Source organism: Nuphar pumila, chromosome 2 (assembly GCF_984573655.1).
Source record: "Nuphar pumila chromosome 2, dmNupPumi1.hap1.1, whole genome shotgun sequence".
Classification (NCBI taxonomy): Eukaryota; Viridiplantae; Streptophyta; class Magnoliopsida; order Nymphaeales; family Nymphaeaceae; genus Nuphar; species Nuphar pumila.
In genome coordinates, this window is record NC_143250.1 from 113,730,549 (window position 1) to 113,754,663 (window position 24,115).

A 24,115-nucleotide genomic window follows, 5' to 3' on the forward strand; every position below is an offset into this window, starting at 1 on the left:
CAGTTAAGATTCGAGTTGTTACAGTGTGGTTGGCTGATAACGCCTGTGTCTAATGGCAAAGAAGGAGCAGTGACATAGAGAAGGGTCTTTGCAATTGATACATTGGATGACTTCAAAAGAGAGTTGTGAAGTCACTTTCTTCTGATGGATGCCAATTACTTGGCATACAAGTTCATAGGCCTCAAATAGACTTTGTCAAGACCTATTTAACCCTCATGCTAGAGATTACAGATATGGGGGAGACAGACCACAACCTCCATTTCATGATGGGACACGAGCACTCACACATCGATTTGTCCATGGCGTCTACCAGTATGTATCATTTTCATAATCCGGTTCTGTTTTAAAAATATGCCAACATTGGGTTATGGGCCCACTACACTTCCACTCCACTGTGGGTGAAGGTGCATCAACGTTCATTTGCCATTCACTAAATCTATTGTCGGCATTTTTTTCTCCCTCAAGACCGAACTAGGTATATACTTGCGAGACTGCACCAGCGTTGTCGTCGTTGAACGCTTGCTTTCAACAGGCGCAACTTAGGTGGATGACTGGCGCGGGCCAATGGACCCACCGTGCTACCTGAGTTATGTGGCACAAGGGCCTTCACCCCTTCCAGCGCTACTGACAGCGGGAGACTAACAATAGGGTTGTAACCGTCGCTGACGGCATTTCATTCCACTCGCCGATGCCGGTGATAGCGAGTAGCAAAAAATGGGGGCCAGCATGCAGAAATCCCTGTCTGCTACTAGCTTTTTGTTTGAATAGTGGTAGACAATGGGTTTACCGGTGCCATCGCCCACACTCGTTGGTCGGGCAGGCGGTGGTAGGCCTTCGGTGGTGACAGGAACCCTGAGAGCAGTTGTATATCAAAAAAAAATGTTGCAAACCCTTACTTATGGCCATCCGACTGTTGGAGCAAAGGAGGGTGTCAATCACCGTCGCTGGCAAGGTCTACTCGATTTCTGTTGTCGATGGCTAGTTGCCATCGTCGATGGTTTCGTTGGTGTCGTCCTCTGAAATAGGTGGGAAGGTGACAATTGATTACATAATCGGATGGGAGGAGGTCGTGCTCACCTGGCTTCGCTGGTACCCTTTGCTGAAGCCGACATAAGCTGGGGAGATGCGAGGAGAATCAAACACCTTCGTCGGTGGCCTCGTCAGTGTTGTCCTCTACAACTGAGGAGGGCAGCGACTTTCATTTACAGAAACACAGGTGGAGGGCACAATAGCCCTGATCGCAGTCTCCGATGAGGCATACGCCAGGGACAAAGGGGGGAGCCGGTCGCCGTCAGCCTCATCGGTGTTGTCCTCTACAACAGGAGAGCGGCAGTAACGCAATCTATAAAATGGGAAGGCAAGGGGCTTTTGCCCTTTCGATGAGTTTCAGAGAAACCAAAAGAGCACACTCGTTCTAAACGCTCCGTGGTCCGAGTGGATCAGACCCAGATCTGGACCTAGCGTTAGGACCCGATCCAAGAGATTGGACTGGATCCGACATGAGGGTTCAGACTAGACCCGGATCCATTTGGGATTCTGGGTGTGGGTTTAGACTTGAACCCCTATATCAGACCTGGACCCATTTGGGTTTTGGGACTAGGTCTGATCTGGACACCTGGTCGATGATGGGACCCATCCCGGATCCATTAAGGATTGGGTCTGGGTTTGACCCAAACCTTTGGATCAAACCCAGACCTATTTGGGTTCTGCGTCTGGATCTGATTCAGATAGACTAGGTCGAGATCTGAATCCAATCGGATCTGGGTCTGATCCGAGTCTAGGTCTGATTCGGTTAGACTGGGTCAAGATTCGGATCCAACCGGATCTGGGTTTGGGTCTGATCTGGTTAGACCGGGTCAAGATCTGAATTCAGGTCTGATCTGGGTCTCGGTCTGATTCGGTTAGACCAGGTCGAGATCTGGAACCAATCTAATCTGGATTCAGTTCTAGATTGGGTATGGTTTCTAGAACTGACCCGGGTCTTGTTATGCATCAGATCTGGATCTGAATCGAGTTTAAATCATTGGATCCAACCCGGGACCCAGACATTATGGCTCTGGATCCAAATTGGATTCGAAGTGAGGGATCCAATTAGAGATCCTTTGGAACTGGATCGGGATCCAGATTGGATCGAATCATCCAAAAAGGGGTTTGTTCACTATTTACACTAAACTGGTTGTGTGACCAATATGGTACTTTCTCAAACCGGTTCAGAACCATTTTTGATCAGTTCTTATCCAGTTTTCACTGGTTTCAGGATATAGAGACCTTGTTTTCATGAATCAGTCAATGAATATGGATTTTCTCATTCGGTTTTATGGTTTTATGAGATTTTGTTTATGTTTTAAATTGGTTCATAAGTTTCAGGACCGATTCAAACCCTTAGATGACTAGTTTAGGGCCGTTTCAGACTAGTTCAGAGTACTTTTAGACCGGTTTCAGCTTGGGGACCCCAGGTTTTACCCATATGAGTATGTTTTTGTCAATTTTCATGTTTTATGTGTTTATTGTTAAGAAAACATGACTTATGCATGTCTAATACATGTGTTTTATGTTATTTAAGTTATGCATAACACTACAAGAAACCTGTGGATTAGCGATGACATAAATCTGTCGCTAATCCATTGCTAATTCGTCGCTAAACAGTTTAGCGACGGATTAGCGTCAAATTAGAGACGGATAGCTTTCATCGCGAATTTTTCGACGCTAAGTAGCGACAAAACTTATCCGTCGCTAATCCATCACTAATTTGTGATGGATTAGCGACGGAAATGATCCGTCGCGAGTCTGTCACTATTTTAAATTAGCGATGGATAATATCCGTCGCGAGTCCTGCGCTATTTTAAATTAGCGACGAATAATATATGTCACTAATCCGTCGCTAAATTTAAAAAATTTTGCTCTCTGCCGGGAGGTATTCCGGCAGCAATAGGCCGGACTTGGAGCCATTCGTCGGCGGCGACGGAAGAGGAGGACGACCCACCACCGGATCCCAGCAAGTCGTACTCCCTCGACCCCAAGATCTCCAATTGGGTCTCGTAGAGGTCAGAATGGACCGATTTCGTTGTTGACGGCCATGACGGAGACAAGGCCGGTGTCAGGGCGGATGGCGTCGCGGAGGCGGTCGAGGTCGAGGAGGTCGTCAGAGCCGACGGAGAGGTAGGTGGCGTGGAAGCGACCTGCTCCCTGGCGCGCTCGACCGCCTCGTCCGACTCCCTGCCGTAGAGGTGAGTGCGGGAATGGGGGTTGTCAAAGTGGCCAGTGAAGAAGGGCAGCATCGCGTCCAGCACCCGCGGGTCCACCGGAGACGTCGCCTGCATGTCCAGGTACAACGGCTGCCCCGCGATCCACACGCCCTTCATCAAGATTCCTCCGCCCTCCTCTGCTGCGTCGGAGTTGGGCAACGACAGTCCCGGCGGTCGACATTGTCCAGCAAGATCGTCCGGTGAGCCTTACTGCGGCGAGCATGAGGCTCGACTTCATCGACCAGCGGGAGCACGAGGCTCGGTTTAAATCAAACATCAGTTTAAATTTCGAACGGGGGAGAGATGGAAAATTTTGCGCCTTAGGTGGGACGGTTTAAATAAAAAATTAGCGACGGAATTAGCAAGGGAATTTTTCCATCGCTAATTAGCAACGGAAAAAATCCCTCGCTAAATTTGTCGCTAATTTCCTACAGTTTTGCAGTGAAATTTTTTTGTCGTCGATCTGTCGATAATTAGCGACGGATTTGAGACGGAATTTATATCATCGCTAATTTCAAAAATATTTCAAAGATTGGCGACGAATAATGTTCTCTCGCTAAGTCTGTCGCTAATTTGCGACGGAAAAAATCTGTCGCAAAGATCTGTCGCTAATAAGGGTTTTCCTTGTAGTGTAATGTTATAAGCATGAATTATGACTAAATTTATGACATTTATAATGCATTTTCACCAAAATTTATTTATGCATATCCATGAATTTGTATTTTTTATGATATAATACATGTTTCATCGTGAATATACATGCATTATTGTGTATGCATGGGCATGCTCCATAATACAGATATATTTTCAGTAAAATATCTTGATTGATTGACTCATGTATTCACCAAAGTGATCTAAGTTGTATTGATTAAAGATTCTTTGGATTGTATTAAGATTTGATATTATGATTGTATATGACTTTATGAAACAACGATTCTACTCAAAGGTAGGACATTGTATTTTAAATTCACATAGGGTATAATAGTAAATATCTATACCAGCCTATGAAACATGTTTGTACCCAAAGGTACATATCTGCTAGTTTTACCATTTGAAGTCAATTCCTTGTGAATTGAGAAGACGAAACAACTATGAGTATTATCATTTCCACCAAAGTGGAACGATAATGGCTCAATTATGATTGCCTTAGAAAACATAAACAATAAAGGGTCTCAGTTTTTACTTTTCAACACGAGTCTCGTTTGAGCAATAATTAGGTCTTTTCTTTCATTCCTTGTTATATTAGACTCTCTCATCATTGACGGTTCTAGTAACATCCCTGTGTTAGATGGATCAAATTTCTCAGATTGGAAAGAAATAGTATTATTTACTCTGAGTTATATATACCTAGTTTTGGCCTTTAGGATTGACGAACCTCCCACTCTTACAGAGAAAAGTACAACCGAACAGAAGGATATCTTTAAGAAGTGAAAGGGTTCGAATAGACTTAGCTTATTGCTTTTGCAATCTAGAGTGACTAAGAACATTCGAGCCACCATCTCTCACTATAGAACAGTAAAGCAATTTCTGAGACCCATTGAGGCTCAATTTGTCAGTTCTAATAAGGCAAGGGCTAGTATACTGATGTCCAAATTGGTGTCAATGAAATATTCTGGTGAGAGTTACATCCGACAACACATCTTGAAGATGAGAAACATTGTGTATTAACTTAATAACATAAAGTTTGTCATTTCTGACTCTTTTTTGGTCCATCAGATTTTGACCACATTACCTACTGAATATAGACCCTTCAAAATCTCCTATAATACACATAATGATGAGTGGTCTTTTAATGACCTCTTGACCAAGTGTGTTGAAGATGAAGAAAGATTGAAGGGTGAGAGGGTATCGAGTGCACACATGGCCTCTTATAAGAAAAAACATAGGCTGGGGGCAAAAAAAAGTTCCTTAAAATAGAAGAATAAGAAGAAAACCTCTAGGAAGAATTCAAATTTTTAGGCAGAAGGTTCTTCTATAAAGTGTGTCTTCTGTAAGAAGAAGGAACATAAAAAGGTAGACTGCTAGAAGTATAAGAAATGACTAAAAAATAAAGGTAATAAGTCATTCATTTCTCATTAATGCAATTTGATTCATGTTTCATTGCATAATTGGTGGATTGATTTTGGTGCTATGATGCACATTGTCAACTCTTTGCAGGCATTTCTAAACAAAAAGAAACCAACATAGCATGAAAGAAGTATCTTTTCAGGAAATAAGATGCGTTTGCATGTCAAGAATGTTGGGACCTACAGAGTTATGTTGGAATCGTGATTTATTTTGGATTTGGTTGATATATTTTATGTTTCATCCTATAGTTGGATCAATCTGATTTTAATTTCAAAACTTCATAAGTTTGGTTTTATTTTTAAATTTGAAAATTTTGAGCTTATTACTATTAAAAATTCTATTAATGTAGGTTTTGCATGTGTGTGATGGTTTATATCATTTGAAAACCAAATTTCAAATTCGGGCTTCTCACTCTGTTGAGAACATAATGATTGACAATAAATGTAGTCTAAAGAGAGATCAATTCTATTAGTTTTGGCATCGAAGATTAGGTCGCATCTCAAAAATATGAGTTCAAAGACTTATGAAAAAAGGAATTCTTGGATCCCTTGATTTCAGATATACAGAACCATATGTTGACTGCATAAAGGCTAAGCAATCTAACACATATAATAAAGATGTCAAATGCAACTATGAAAAAATGAAAATCATGTATACGAATGTTTATGGGCTTTTTTCACTATGTTATACGGGTAAAAAGTATTTTGTCATGTTTATAGATGATTACTCAAAATATATGTATCTTTACTTATTATTTAAAAAATCAGAAGTTTTCCAGGTTTTTAAGGACTTCAAGAAAGAAGTAGGGAAACAAACCGGTGAAGTTATTAAAGTTGTTAGGTCTGATAGATGTGATGAATATTATGATTATTTTACTGAGATGAGATAAAAAAAAAGAACCATTAGCACGGTTTCTAAAAGGGAAATGTATTGTATATCAATATACCATGTTTGGTAGTGCCTACTAGAATGATTTAGCTGAAAGAAGAAATTGTACGCTTAAAAAAATGATTCGAGCAATGTTGAATCACTCAAACCTTTTCTTGACCTTGTGGGGGTGAAGCTCTTAGGATAACATTGCATATTTTGAATAAGGTTCCTATGAATGTTGTCCAAAAGACTTCTTACGAGTTTTGGACTGGTAGGAAACATTCTTATCATATATGCGATTATGAGGATGTCCAGTTGAAGCTAAATTATATAACCCATATATAAAAGTCTTTGATCATAAGACGACTAGTAGATTTTTCATTGGTTATCAAGAAAGATCAAAGGGCTTTAGGTTTTATTGTTCATCTCATACACCACAGATAGTGGAAACAGATAAAACAAGATTTCTTAAAATTTATTCTATTGGGATATATGCATCTCAAAGTATTGAATTTGAGGAATTGCAGGATTAGGGTTATATACCTACGAAGGATAAAGACATAGTTTTTCTATCATTGTTTCTTTGGATAATGTTAGGGAAAATCCGGTCAATGAACATCAATCCCAAATAGAACAAGTTATTAATGAGGATATACAATAACAAAAGGATGCAGAAGTTTATTTTAAACCACCTGTAGCACCTATATGGAGGTCTACGAGGACAAGAAAATTTGCTATCCATCCTTACTATGTGGTGTATATGCAAGAGTCAAATGATTTCATAAGCATTGATGATGATCCATTCACCTTTTCATAAGCTATTGAAAGTAAAAGATCAACATATTGGATCAATGTCATGAAAGAAGAGCTTTACTCTATGTAAAAGAACCAATTGTAGGATCTTATACCTTGACCTAATGGAGTAAGACTTGTTGATTGTAAGCGGGTCTTTATGACCAAAACAGACTCCAAAGGTCAAGTGGAGAGGTATAAAGCTAGGCTCGTTGCAAAGAATTTCGCACAGATAGAGGGCATTAATTATAATGAGACTTTTCTTTCTGTCTCAACTAAGGAATTGTTGAGGATAATCATGAACCTCATAGCTCATTTTGATTTATAGCTACATCAAATGGATGTAAAAATTGCTTTTCTGAATGGGAATATGAAAATGATCTATACATGCAACAACCTTTTGGTTTCAGTGTAGATGACTCAAATAATTTAGTTTGCAAATTGAAGAAGTCAATTTATGGACTTAAACAAGCCTCCCATTAGTGGTAGAAAAAGTTCAATCAGATAATTATGAACTTTGGATTCACTGAAAATATTGTTGATCAGTGTATATACCTTAAGGCTAGTGGGAGTAAATTTATAATTTTAATTTTAAAAGTTGATGATATTCTTCTTGCAACTAATGATTTGAGTCTACTACATGAGTCAAAAGAATTTTTTTCCTCTCATTTTGATATGAAGGACATGGGTGAGGCTATATAGATCTAAGATCCGTCATGATAGAACTAAGGGTGCCCTTGGCCTCTCTTAGAAATCCTATATCTTTAAGGTTCTTAAAAGATATGGGATGGTGAATTGTTCTCCTAGTTCGACACCTATAGTGAAAGAGGATAAATTAAGCCTAAAGAACTATCCTCAGGATGATAATAAAAAAGCTCAAATGACAATTGTTCTATATATTTCAGCGGTTGAAAATTTGCAGTATGCGCAGACCTGCACACAACTTGATATCCTATTTGTTGTGTAAATGTTTGGTAGATATCAATCAAATTCAGACATTGCGCACTAGAAGGCAGCGAAAAAGGTCATGCGCTATTTACAAGGAACGAAAGACTATATGTTGACTTATAAAAAGTTAACCACCTAGAAGTCATTGGATACTCTGATGCAGACTTGAGAGGATGTAGGCAAAATTCATTGCTCTATACAAGACTTCATCTCAGGCCATTTGGATAAGAAATTTTCTTATGGGTCTTGGGATTTTTTACTCTATTGAGAGACCACTGAAGATCTTTTATGATAATGAAGCAGTTGTGTTCTTCTCGAATAACAATAATGGCTCAACCTCGTGTCGATACATGAAGTTAAAGTACTTTATTGTTAAAGAAATGACTGAAAATCATCTAGTATGTATTGATATAATTGGTACAAAGGAAATGACTGTGGATCCCCTTACTAAAGGGCTAGCACCCAGATTGTATTCCCAACATGTAAAAGGGACGAGTCTGTTTGATTCCTTCTTATGTGTGATAATATATTATGGTAATATGTGATAAAATTTATGAAACTTAATTGATTGTCTATGGTTTTGTGTATTGTTGACTTTGTATAAATGATCTTTTATTTGGTTAGAGAGAATAACATAATAACAATATTAAAGGACTAATTGAATATGTTAGAGACCAACTTATTCATAAAGGTCATCTTAACGTGGTAAAGCACTGAAAATGAATTATACTGTACTACATGAAAATATGGCATTTCATAAAAAGGTGTTCATCTCCATGACTCATATGATTCATTCTTGTGATACTGGATAGCATGTGAACCCACATAAAGAATTAAGATGAGATAACCATATGAACCTTGATTTTGTGTATTTTTGTGCCAATGGGTCAAGTAGGAGAATGCTGGACATGTCGATTTAGGTTCAACCATAAGTGTGACCTGGTTTGACACTAATGAAGGGATTAGTGGGCAATTAGTGAGAATTAGTGGGAAACGGGTTAAGTTAATGTGAAAGGGTTCACATTCAATATGACATATGAAGGATTCACATACATGAATGTCATGTATGTAACCCCCCACTTTCCTCCTACTATAAATTAAGGCATGGCTGCTTGAAGAGTGTAGCCAAGGTGTTCTCATTTTTCTCATTGGGTTCAGGGTTCTGCTCACCATCGACTTGAAGGCCTAGGCTCATTGTGTGTGTCGATAGGTTGAGGAGAATGCCCCATCCATGGTGTATATTGGTATGTATCATTTTCATGATCCGGTTCTATTTTAAAGATACGCTAACATTGGATGCCATTCAAGGCATCCAAAGTGCTATGATAAAATACCGTCAAAGCACACTTTGATCCCATCTCATTTTTGGGGGCCATCTATGGATAACAATGTTAGCCTGTTAAATTGGGTCGGGTTTGACCTGAATTTAACACATCGAATCTAATAAGAATAGAGTCCAAAACAAACAGAATTTGTTTGATTAGTGATTCAGGTTAGTTTCATATATTTCGAGTAATATAATGGACTTGGATTTGGTTTGTGAAATTTCAAGCCTTACCCAGGTTCAACCTTATTGGGATTAAGAAGTACTGTTTTTAACATAAAAATATATATTTTATTAGGTCTTCCATAAGCTATCTATATTCAGACCCAGATCTCTAGGTCCAATAAGACTCAAACAAAATTCAAACACTTTAAAAGCTGATTCGTGTTCCGCATAGACATGTGCCCTTAGGGCACGTTTGGAAGCAAGAAAACTTCTCATAGGAAAAGAAGATTTTCCTATGAGAAATTTTGATATGATAATTTTTTTAAATGAAAATATTTCACTTGTTTAAGTGCATGTGCCCTCTTCTTTCTCTTCATCTTCCTCCTCCTCCTGCTTTCCTTTTCTTCCTCATCTTCCAACTGAGGCTGGTTGGACACTTCCTCTTCCTCATGACGGTTAGGTTTAGAGATGACTGTCCAGGAGCTCGAGCGGCTCTGTAAGGCCAGCGCTCCGGAGCGCCAGGCCGGGAGACTACACCAGGTTTGGGTAAACCATTGCCTCCTCGCCTCCCCAGGCCCTCTCTCTCTCTCTGGTGTGAGGTGCGTTGTCAGCCACCTGCAGGTGCTCGGCCACTGCCAAGGCCCTCGACGTCGAGGTCGAGGAGGTGTCCAACTCAGCCGAGGTGGCCCGGTTTGTCTCAATGATGGTGAGATGGTGGGTGGTGGTGGTGATGGTGAGATGATGGAAGAGAAGGTCTCAAACAGAGGAGAGGAAGAGGGTTAGTTGAACCCTCCACTTCTACCCTGATATATATATATATATATATATATATATATATATATATATATATATATATATATATATAGAGAGAGAGAGAGAGAGAGAGAGAGAGAGAGAGAGGGGGGGCTCACAAAAATTTTCTTAAAACATTTCTCCATCCCTCCAGAGGAAATCTTTCTTGTCAAAAAGTTTTCTTGAAAAAAACTCGCAATTTTCTTTAGTTTGAAAGGATTGAAAAAAGCTGATTAATCTTCCACTGTATCACTTTTCGTGCATTTTTTCCACTTCCAAACGGTTCTTAGAAGTAAATATATAGGGCTTAGAAAAAACGCAACTTTTGTAGACTTGAAATCTCCTTCGTATCTACAACATTAATGAGGGTCCCTGTGTGCTTCAGAGGGTCAGAGCCACACATGGGTCCCTTTTAAACCACCACAGTTCAGTAGAAAAACAGGGAAAAAGAAAGAGTCCAGTATATTACCCCCAATAGACCAGTGAGTTTTTGTTTGTCCCCAAAGGATGCTGCTGAAGTGCAGAAGATGGCAGAGATCTCCCTGGTTTCAAGGCTGTTATCTTTGCTTCTGAACTCTTTGATCTCAAAAAGGATTTTCAATAATAATTGTTTTGTCATCATAAATGCAGTACAACATGAACCACACGTGCTGTAGAAATGACTTTGCATGAGCACCAAAACTAAGACCTCTTTCTTCAATTGCTCACATTCATTATGTGCCCGTTGCACCAGCCATATAATCAATCTTGTCTAGGGATGTCAACGGTTCAGATTTTATCAGTTATCCAACCGAATTCAACTTTATTTAATTGTATCTGATTATAGTAGGAGGTTGATATTGGGTGTGTCCGTAACGTGGGTCACATAAAGCAGGGCAATCATGGTGCCCACTGGGAGTTTTTCTCACTTGGGCAGGTGTTCCTCATCATAAAAAAAATATGCATTTTAATTTTTTGCTAATGAATCTGACAGATATCCAGATTTGATGGGTATTCAAATCCGATTACTTGTAAAAAACAGGAATTGGTATAAGCTTTTTACCATATGAATTGGTACCCGAATCCAATGCGCTTAGCCAATATCCGATTATTCGAATCCAAACAATTTACATCCCTTAAAACCCTGCTCTGCAAGGATAAAAAGTTATTTTCAGGGGTGCGTTTGGCATCACATAAAACTTGTCCAAGTTCATGATCTGGAATATTTTACTACTACCAGTCACAAAAATGGAGTTTGTGAACTTGGTGATGGCGCTGCAATTCACGGGAGCTGAACTCCAGCCTGAGGTGTTGGAACTTAGCTTAGAACAATGTGAGGCCTGTGATTTTTTCAAGGCAGGCTTGTTACGTGAAGATTGAATAAGCTTGAGCTAGACAACTTAATTTAAGGCCTGTTTTGAATGCTCAAACAAATAGTCTTTGATTATTTATCTAGATAAAAATCAGAGATAAAAGGATTAATTTATCCCCATTTTTTGGGACAATTGTTCTTGGATTTTATAAAAAAAACACTGAATATTTATTCTGTGCTTTCACGTAAGTAGGCAGGACCAGTGTTGTCAGTATCTGTGCATATCGTCCTGTATTGGCCAATACACTTTGTATCGGCAGAAAATCGATACGCTTCACCCCTGAATTGGTTATTTTTTAATAAATGTAAAAAAATACTAAAAATTATTTTTAATATTATTTAATGGTTTTAACACATGTCACGTTATGATTGACATGTAATATTTTTTTATTAGTTTTTTGTCCGATACAAAACTATTCAGTATATCGGTCGATACAACTGAATCATTGGCCAAACAATTCAGGGCCGATACGGATACCGATACTGACAACTTTGGACAGGACTGCAAAATGGGGACAACTAATCCTAGGCGACTATTTGTCTGCCCATTCAAATACCCCAAACTAAGAAAAAAGTTCCTTTGTTAGTCTATTGTGAGGGTCTTTTGAAAGCAGCACCTCCTCATGTAAGAAAGAAAGGTCACTGTTGTGGCATGACTAATATTTTTCTTGACGTTGAAGTTGTTGTAGAACATCTATACATACATATTCTAGGTATTTACAGATTCTAAATGCGCTTAAAGTTCTTAATGAGCTCAAACTTAAGTCTCCCTAATTTGGGTTGTCGATGCAATCTTTGAATGGGCATAGTCCGAATCATGTTGCAAGAAGCTCAGCTCGTCCCATCTAAGATTCCCTTCAATATTTAATCTTTCAGAATAAGTTTTTCCCAACTTAAATATTATAAATAAATGACATGAATTGATACTTAAGCTGTAATCATGTATAATACTTTGATAGTTGGCAATGATCAAATCAATTCTAAAAGTGTATGTTTTTAGAATCATTCACCAAATGAAGCTTAGAAATGCAAGAATGTCCCTCCGTTACAGGACAGGTACAAAAACACCTTTGTTTTTTTTTTTTGTGAAAGGAAAGCTGGGATCAGGCAGACCCCTACCAGTAATACAACTATACCATTGGGTTTTGAACCCGCAACATCCCAACACAAGGTGACAGTGCACTAGCTGCTCCTACCAGACAAGTAGAGCCCCCATTGGTGTATAAAAAACACCTTTAGTTGTAACCAAAAGATGAACATAACCACTCTCATACAACATTTCTATATGAAACTTAAGGAAAAAAATGAAAAAAGAAGTTTGAAAAATAACCATGATGTACCGTAATTCGACATGATTCCCTAAACACCCTACAATTTTTTATATTCTCTCAATGTCTAAAATTGCAAATAATTGACATCGTTAGGATACTTTTACCCTTCACAATTGTGAATTTAGGCATTTTTACGATAAAATTACACCGTCATTCGAATATGTTCAACACCCACTTAAATCCAGAATCACAGGTATTTCTATGTGAATCTAGACCTCACGAACTTGCATAAATTTATTTGAGAAATTTCGGTGAAACTGAAACCACCAAAATCATAAATATCTAACTCTTTTGCATATATGCTAATATTTTTCAAAAATATATTTGTGCAACGCTTACCACTAATTTCACAAATATCTTACTTTTCACATATATAGAACGCTCTCGCATGAAGTTATTTATGAATCTTTGGATATCGCAAATATCATACTTAAATATTTATAAAACTATGACAAATATGCAAAAAAAAATATTTTTTGCAAATTTCTCGAATCATATATAAACCCGTTGTGAATTTTTGCATATTACAACCCAAATTACAATGAGTGTAAGAAATAGATATTTAAATCATTTAGATATTCAAATGATTTGAAAACATATAAATATATAAACAATGACATTATATACAAATCATTGAACATTCAAATCATTTAAAGTGTAAGAATAGTGGTTTTAGTATAAACATTCAACAATGGTTTCTATTTTATATTAAAATCACTTAAACATTCAATCAATAAAATTATATATAAATCAATAACAAACAACTGAATCTATTTAAAAATTCATTAATAGTAACATTCAAATGACATTATATACAAATCAATGAGTTACAATGTTGATCTTCGAATATATACAAAAAAATACAAAACAATCAAATGAATTTATATGGTTGATGATATGATTTCGTAGCTCCTCGATGACCTTATTTGCATTCTTTAGAAGGCCAATTTGAATATGTACTGTATCCTTTTGATTATGTACCATATTCTTTTGCATGCAGATTTCTTAAAGTGCAAGAGTTAACTCTCCTTTCAATCCACTTACGCACTTTTTGTGCTTCTCTTCAACTTTCTTCCTAACCTGAAAGACCCACTTTGCCATTGAAGAGCATACAACCTGCTAGGTAGCTACAAAATCATCATTGGTGGCACGTTTCATGGATGACAAGCTGATATCTTTACCACCCCCACGCTAGTCTTGAAGTTGAGAGAGGAATACTGTGCATTAATCCTTCGTTCGATCTTTTATGGCATGCAATAGAAATTTGCTAACTGTGCATGATGACTAGTTGGTTTTTGAACAAACCTAAACTGCTAAACGACTCGACTGGGCAGTTGGTGATCAATTTTATTCATATTAAGTATCCAAGTGTCCTTCTTGGCGATGTCCTTCACCCCCACAGCCACATCGACATTCTCCTCCTCCTCTTCCTCCAATGCACGTTCATAGGGACACCACTTTGCCTTCATTTTCTTTATGTTTAGGCCTACAAACATGCATTTATTAAAAAAATATATGAAATATCAACAAAAATACTTATGTTTTCCCTAGTAAGCCTACAAAGTGATGCAGCATAGTCAGCACGTGACATACGAGGATCACAACCCTCTTCATTGCATGACCAACTCTACATTTCGGCACACAAAAAATCATGAGCAACATCATGCATCTGGGGCCTTTCAATAGATATGTGCTCCCATATCCAAACCTGCATAACAATGATTAACAAGGATTAATACAAAGTATGTATCAAAACACAATATATAAGTATAAGAACAACTATAAATCAAAAAGTTTAGGTACAATAAAGAACTAAATACCTCCAACAAGACCAACATCTTGGCAAGGTTTTTTCTTTTGTTCCTCATGCGAATCAAACTTGCATACAGGTGTGCAAGTGAGGTTGCTCTCCATATGTATTGATCGATGTAATCTAGGTCTTCTAACAATTCGAAGTATGATGCATGGACCGACTTCACATCAATATTGATAAATAAGCATGAATCAAAGAAGTATAGCAAGAATGCTCTCACTATCTTGTCCAACCTACTACTACCCTTCCTTCTAACATAAGGTAGTTTTGCCTTCATCCTTCTTGCCTTATTGGGGTCATAATTGCTTCTAAGCTATAGAAATTGATCTTATTAGCTTAAAACACATCATCATCTGCTTGCAAATAAATATCACACAACTGCTTAAAAATTTTCCACGGTTATCTACTAACTGGTCATGTCACATCCTCCAATGTGATGGTCATCTCAAGATATTTGAACTGAAATCTATTGGTTGTTGGATTCCAAAACTGCATAATGGCCTCTAAGAGGGGCAACTCATGTTTCATGGTGTGAGATCCAAGAATTTATGAAAATGCATTTGATCCAACAATTTTTCTTCCTCTGTTAATGTTAAAAACCATTGGTGTGCTTAGTTCCAGTAGAACCGATGCGTACATGATGTTGTCTCTTCTAAATCAATTGGTCAAAAATCCTGTAATCTAAATTAATTTTACTAAAATTAGTTAATTTTAATGAATCTATGTATAATAGCAATAACAATATATATATATATATATATTAATTTAATCAGACAATTGCAATGAATTTTTACATTTTGCACGCATACATAAAAATTGATCAACTACATTAATGTATAATAATAATAGCTATATATATTAATTTAATCAATGAAATCAATCAATTGTAATAAATTTTTATATTTTACAGATATACATGACAAACTAATCAATTGCATTTATGTATAGTAACAATATATATATATATATATATATATATCAATTTAATCATTAAAATCAATCAATTGCAATGAATTTTTATATTTTGCACACATACATGATAAACTAATTAATCTCAATTTAATCAATGAAATCAGTCAACTGCAATAAATTTCTAAATTTTGCACACATACATAATAAACTAATCAATTACATTCATATATAGTAGCAGTAACAATGTATATATCTCAATTTAATCAATGAAATCAGTCAATTGCAATAATTTTTTACATTTTGCTCGCATACAAGACAAACTAATCAATTGCATTCATATATAGTAGCAATATATATACCTGTCCACAAGTATCAAACTTTCTTTTTCATTGTGACCTCTTCGTCGAAGCATACATTTTCTCCTATGCAAGGAGAGCAGCATCAGACTCCTGGCCGATATTCGCATCCGACCTAACCACATGACCCTCACTTACATATACTTCTTAAGGAGGGCCGATAGTAACCTCAACCCCTTGTTCAGGTACTTCCTCTACCCTCTCACCCCTGCCACTATAGGTGACCGTATATCCAGCTTTATTTATCTAGGCATTGAGGTTAACAACAACTTCATAGTCAACCAATGGATCATCCTCCCCCTCCTTAGATGCTTCTGGGATGAGGGATAAGATTGTGCCTACAAATTGCTTGACTTTTTCTACACATGCTGCCTTAGATACTAGCCACTTTGAAATTTGTAGCTCATTGCTTAAATATAGTTATATGTGATTATCACTCGTATATTTTTTGTGAAAAATGTAAGACACCCCCATTTTGGCAATGGATGTGGCTCCCTCTCTACCCACGTATGCACACTAAGTCATGCTTTCAAATTACAAGAATGACCTAGTTCATACTTCTTCGTTGGCTTTTGTTGTTGTGCTTGAGAAATTTCAGATGATGTGGGTGTGGTCCCCTTCGACACAGTCTTTTTTTTATTACTCTTTTTGTATTAATAAACATATTCAAATTTTTCTACAATAACAACACATGGAATATTAAACAAGTAATGAAAAAAAAACATATTTGTATTTCAAAAAGCATTTAAGAAAAATAAAAGTGAACATTGTTCCATTCATTCAGTCATTAAACAAAATATAACTGTGTTTGATTCAACATTAAACAAAATAGAAAGAATGTTTGATTCAGCCGTTAAACAGAATAAAAGTGTTTGATTCAACCATTAAACAAAAGGGCACATTGTGCTTACCAGAAAACATGTTGTCGATGGTCCAGTTGTGATGAAATGCCTTTGATGAATAGTTGCCAAAAAGGGAAGCATGTTGGGACCACTGGTTGGGGACAAAAAACAAAAAAAAAACTAGATTATAAAAAAATAATCTAGTTGGAGACCACAACGGGTTTATATATGATTTGAGAAAATATTTTGCAAAAAATAAGCAATATCACATGTTTCATGATTTTGCAAATAGTTAAATACAATATTTGTGTTATAAAGAGATTCACAAATTACAATATGCGAGAATGTGTAATATGTGTGAATAAGTAAGATATTTTTAAATTTAGTGGGGTTTCACAAAATGGAACAATATTATAAATTTATGTGAAATCATATCATATATGTAAATAAATAAGATATTTGTGAATTTGGTAGTAACTGGTAAGTGCAGTTTCACACATAAATTTATGCAATTTCGGAAAGTATATGCAAAATAATATGATATTTATGAATTTAGAGTTTCACACATATATTTTTGTGATTTCGTGAAATATATGCAAAATAGTATGATGTTGGCGAATTTAGTGGTGTCAGTTTCACCGAGATTTCACAAATAAATTTATGTGAGTTCGTGAGGTCTAAATTCGCATTAAAAAACCCACGATTCTAAATTTAAGTGGGTGTTGGACATATTCAACAGGCGGTACAATTTTAACTCAAAAATAATTAAATTCACAATTGCGAAGGGTAAACGTATCCTAACGATGACAAATATTTATGATTTTGGACATCTAGAGAATATAAAAAATTATAAGGTTTTTAGGAAATCAGGTCAAATTACCAGTAGAGTACCATCATCTTCCGAAAGGAGTATGCAATTACAAGAAAATTTCATTTGCAGTTTTTTGTGGGTGCAAGTACGGATGTCAATAGATAGGATTTTGTCCTAATGTCCGACCAAATCCAACTCTTTTTAGTCAGATTTGGTAAACCAAAACTATGTCTGATTAGAGTCAGATTTGAATATGGTTTTGATTTTTCGCTATTGTATCCCATAGATATCTATATATGGATATTTGAAATCTGATTACATGTAAAAAAAAATGTATTTGGTATGAGCTTTTCACCACCTTCATTCCAATCTTTGAATGGGCATAGTCTGAATCATGTTGCAAGAAGCTCAACTTGTCCCATCCAAGATTCCCTTCAATATTTCATCTTTCAGAATAAGTTTTTCCCAACTTAAATATTATAAATAAATGACATAAATTGATACTTAATCCGTAATCATGTCTAATACTTTGATAGTTGGCAATGATCAAATCAATTCTAAAAGTGTCTGTTTTTAGAATCATTCACATAATGAAGCTTAGAAATGCAAGAATGTCCCTCGGACACCGGACAGGTTGAAGAATGGATACAAAAACACCTTTGTTTTTTTTTGTGAAAGGAAATCTGGGATTAGGCAGACCCCTACCAGTAATACAACTATACCATTGGGTTTTGAACCCACAACATCCCAACACAAGGTGACATGCACTAGTTGCTCCTACCAGACAAGTAGAGCCCCCATTGGTGTATAAAAAACACCTTTAGTTGTAACCAAAAGATGAACATAACCACTCTCATACAACATTTCTATATGAAACTTAAGGGAAAAAATGGAAAAAGAAGTTTGAAAAATGACCATGATGTACCTTAATTTGACACGATTCCCTAAACACTCTACAATTTTTTATATTCTCTCAATGTCTAAAATTGCAAATATCTGACATCGTTAGGATACTTTTACCCTTCATATGTGTGAATTTAGGCATTTTTACAATAAAATTACACCGCCATTCAAATGTGTTCAACACCCACTTAAATCCAGAATCACAGGTTTTTCTATGTGAATCTAGACCTCACGAACTCGCATAAATTTATTTGAGAAATCTTGGTGAAACGAAAACCACCAAAATCATAAATATCTTACTCTTTCAAATATATGTTAATATTTTTCAAAAATATATTTGTGCAACACTTACCACTAATTTCACAAATATCTTACTTTTCACATATATTGAACGCTCTCGCATGAAATTATTTATGAATCTTTGGATATCGCAAATACCGTACTTAAATATTTATAAAATTATGACAAATATGCAAAATTTCTTATTTTTTGCGAATTTCTCGAATCATATATAAACTTGTTGTGGATTTTTGCATATTACAACCCAAATAACAATGAATGTAAGAAATAGATATTTAAATCATTTAGATATTCAAATGATTTGAAAACATATAAATATATAAACAATGACATTATATACAAATCATTGAACATTCAAATCATTTAAAGTGTAAGAGTTTCAGTTTAAACATTCAACAATGGTTTCTATTTTATATTCAAATCACTTAAACATTCAATCAATAAAATTATATATAAATCAATAACAAACAAATGACTCTATTTAAAAATTCATTAATAGAAACATTCAAATGACATTATATACAAATCAATGAGTTACAATGTTGATATTCGAATATATACAAAAAAACACAAAATAATCAAATGAATTTATATGGTTGATGAGATGATTTTATAGCTCCTTGATGACCTTATTTGCATTCTCCAGAAGGCCAATTTGAATATGTATTGTATCCTCTTGAGTATGTGCCATATTCTTTCGCATGCAGTATTCTTAAAGTGCAAGAGCTAACTCTCATTTCAATCCACTTACGCACTTTTTGTGCTTCTCTTCAACTTTCTTCCCAACCTGAAATACCCACTTTGCCATTGAAGAACATACAACCTGCTGGGCAGCTACAAAATCATCATTGGTGGCACGTTTCATGGATGACAAGCCGATAGATTTACCACCACCACGCTAGTCTTGAAGTTTAGAGAGGAATACCATGCAGTAATCCTTCATCCGATCTTTTATGGCATACGATAAAAAATTGCTAATTGTGCATGATGACTAGTTGGTTGTTGAACAAACCCAAACTGCTAAACGACTCGACTGGGCATTTGGTGCTCAATTTTATTCATATTAAGTATCCAAGTGTCCTTCTTGGCGACGTCCTTCACCCCCCCCACAGCCACATCGACATTCTCCTCCTCCTCCAACGCACCTTCATAGGGACACCAGTTTGCCTTCATTTTCTTTATGTTTAGGCCTACAGACATGCATTTATTAAAAATATATATGAAATATCAACAACAATACTTATGTTTGCCCTAATAAGCCTACAAAGTGATGCAGCATAGTCAGCACGTGACATACGAGGATCACAACCCTCTTTATTGCATGACCAACTCTATATTTCGGCACATAAAAATTCATGAGCAACATCATGCATCTGGGGCCTTTCAATAGATATGTGCTCTCATATCCAAACCTGCATAACAATGATTAACAAGGATTAATACAAAGTATGTATCAAAACACAATATATAAGTATAAGAACAATTATAAATAAAAAAGTTTAGGTATAATAAAGAACTAATTACCTCCAAGAACACCAACATCCTGGCAAGGCTTTTTCTTTTGTTCCTCATGCTAATCAAACTTGCATACAGGTGTGCAAGTGTGGTTGCTCTTCATATGTAATGATCGATGTGATTTAGGTCTTCTAACAATTTGAAGTATGATACATGGACCGACTTCACATCAATATTGATAAATAAGCATGAACCAAAGAAGTATTGCAAGAATGCTCTCACTGTCTTGTCCAACCTACTACTACCCTTCCTTCTAACATAAGGTAGTTTTGCCTTCATCCTTCTCGCCTTACTGGGGTCATAATTGCTTCTAAGCTATAAAATTGATCTTATTAGCTTCAAACGCATCATCATCTGCTTAAAAAAATTTCATTGTTATCCACTAACTGGTCGTGTCATGTCCTCCAATGTAATGGTCATCTCAAGATCTTTGAACTAGAATTTATTGGTTGTTGGATTCTAAAATTGCACAATGGCCTCTAAGAGGGGGTAACTCATGTTCCATGGTGTGAGATCCAAGAATTTACAAAAATGTATTCGATCCAACTCTTTCACTTTCTCTGTTAATGTTAAAAACCATTGGTGTGCTTAGTTCTAGTAGAACTGGTGCATGCATGATGTTGTCCCTTCTGAATCAATTGGTCAAAAACCCTGCAATCCAAATTAATTTTACTCAAATTACTTAATTTTAATGAATCTATGTATAATAGCAATAACAATATATATATATATATATATATATATATATATACAAATTAATATATATATACAATATATATATATATATATATATTTAATCAGTCAATTGCAATGAATTTTTATATTTTGCACGCATACATGAAAACTGATCAACTACATTAATGTATAATAATAATAGCTATATATATATTAATTTAATCAATAAAATCAGTCAATTGCAATAAATTTTTATATACAGATATACATGACAAACTAATCAATTGCATTTATGTATAGTAGCTATATATATATATATATATCAATTTAATCATTAAAATCAATCAATTGTAATGAATTTTTATATTTTGCACATATACATGACAAACTAATTAATCTCAATTTAATCAATGAAATTAGTCAACTGCAATAAATTTTTAAATTTTGCACACATACATAATAAACTAATCAATTACATTCATATATAGTAGCAACAATAATGTATATATCTCAATTTAATCAATAAAATGAGTCAATTACAATAATTTTTTGCATTTTGCTCACATACAAGACAAACTAATCAATTGCATTCAATATAGTAGCAATACATATACCTGTCCATAAGCATCAAACTTTCTTTTCCATTGCGACCTCTTCGTCAAAGCATACATTTTCTTCTATGCAAGAAGAGCAGCATCAAAATCCTGGTCGATATTCATATCCGACCTAACCACATGACCCTCACTTATATATACTTCTTGAGGAGGGTCGATATTAACCTCAGACCCTTGTTCAGGTACTTTCTCTACCCTCTCACCCTTGCCACTACAGGTGACCGTATATCCAGCTTCATTTATCTGGGCATTGAGGTTAACAACAACCTCATAGTCAACCAATGGATCATCCTCCCCCTCCTTAGATGCTTCTAGGATGAGGGATAAGATTGTGCCTACAAATTGCTTGACTTTTTCTACACATGTTGCCTTAGATACTAGCCACTTTGGAATTTGTAGCTCATTGCTTAAATGCAACTGTATGTGTTTATTGTTGGTATATTTTTTGTGAAAAATGTAAGACACCCCCATTTTGGCAATGGATGTGTCTCCCTCTCTACCCACTTATGCACACTAAGTCATGCTTTCAAATTACCAGAATGACTTAGTTCATACTTCTTTGTTGGCTTTTGTTGTTGTGCTTGAGAAATTTCAGATGATGTGGGTGTGGTCCCCTTCGACACAGTCTTTTTCTTATTAGTCTTATTATATTAATAAACATATTCAATTTTTTCTATAATAACCATACATGGAATATTGAACAAGTAATGAAAAAAACAAACAACATATTTGTATTTCAAAAAGCATTTAAGAAAAATAAAAGTGAACATTGTTCTATTCATTGAGTCGTTAAACAAAATATAATAGTGTTTGATTCAACATTAAACAAAATAGAAACAATGTTTGATTCAGTCGTTAAACAAAATAAAAGTGTTTGATTCAACCATTAAACAAAAGGGCACATTGTGCTTACCAGAAAACATGTTGTTGATGGTTCGGCTGTGATGGAATGCCTTCGATGAATAGTTGCCAAAAGGGAAGCATGTTGGGACCACTGGTTGGGGACAAAAAAAAAACTAGATTATAAAAAAATAATCTGGTTGGGGACCACAATGGGTTTATATATGATTTGAGAAAATATTTTGCAAAAAATAAGCAATATCGCATGTCTCATGATTTTGCAAATAGTTAAATACGATATTTGTGTTATAAGGAGATTCACAAATTACATTATGCGAGAATGTATAATATGTGTGAATAAGTAAGATATTTTTAAATTTAGTGGGGTTTCACAAAATGGAACAATATTATAAATTTATGTGAAATCGTATCATATATGTGAATAAATAAGATATTTGTGACTTTGATAGTAACTGGTAAGTGAATTTCACACATAAATTTATGCAATTTCGAAAAGTATATGCAAAAAAATATGATATTTACGAATTTAGAGTTTCACATATATATTTTTGTGATTTCGTGAAATATATGAAAAAGAGTATGATGTTAGCAAATTTAGTGGTGTCAGTTTCACCGAGATTTCACAAATAAATTTATGCGAGTTCGTGAGGTTTAAATTTGCATTAAAAAACCCACGATTCTGGATTTAAGTGGGTGTTGGACATATTCAACAGGCGGTACAATTTTATCTAAAAAATAATTACATTCACAATTACGAAGGGTAAATGTATCCTAACGATGACGGATATTTATGATTTTGGACATCTAGAGAATATAAAAATTATAGGGTTTTTAGGAAATTGGGTCAAATTACCGGTAGAGTACCATCATTTTCCGAAAGAAGTATGCAATTAGAAGAAAATTTCATTTGCAGTTTTCTGTGGGTGCAAGTAGGGATGTCAATGGATAGGATTTTATCCTAATGGTTGACCAAATCCAACTCCTTTTAGTTGGATTTGGTAAGCCAAAACTATGTCTGATTAGAGTCGGATTTGGATATGGTTTTGATTTTTCGCTATTGTATCCCATAGATATCTAGATATGAACATCTGAAATCCGATTACATGTAAAAAAATTGGATTTGGTATGAGCTTTTCACCACCTTCATCCCAATTTGGGATGCAAACAGTTTGTATCCGGAATAGCTAAATACATAGAAATTCATATCAGAATTGGATTTGGAACAGTAAAAAATTACAAAACCTCCATCCTTGATCCGACCTATTTGCATCCCTAATCTCAATATTACTTCTCATCCATTTAGCCAACATCCAATTAGTCAAATATAGTATTTTGGCCACATGTGACCCGAATCCGAACCGTTTGCATTTCTAGATGCCGAGCTGGAAGATGAGAAGAGCATCCTATGTCTGGGCTTGACTCGACTCATTAAAAACACAATGCTTCTCGCCTATTGAGAAGCTCTATTGGACTGTTGGCATGCTCGCCGCTGATCTAAAAAGGGTCCCATAAGCTTGAGCTGAACTACTCTTCCTTGCTATTTTGCATTCTGACTTTTTTATGTTGATCGATGTTGTTTGAGCATTGATATTGTTCTTTTACCATCAAGACTCTTTTTTCCTCTCTTA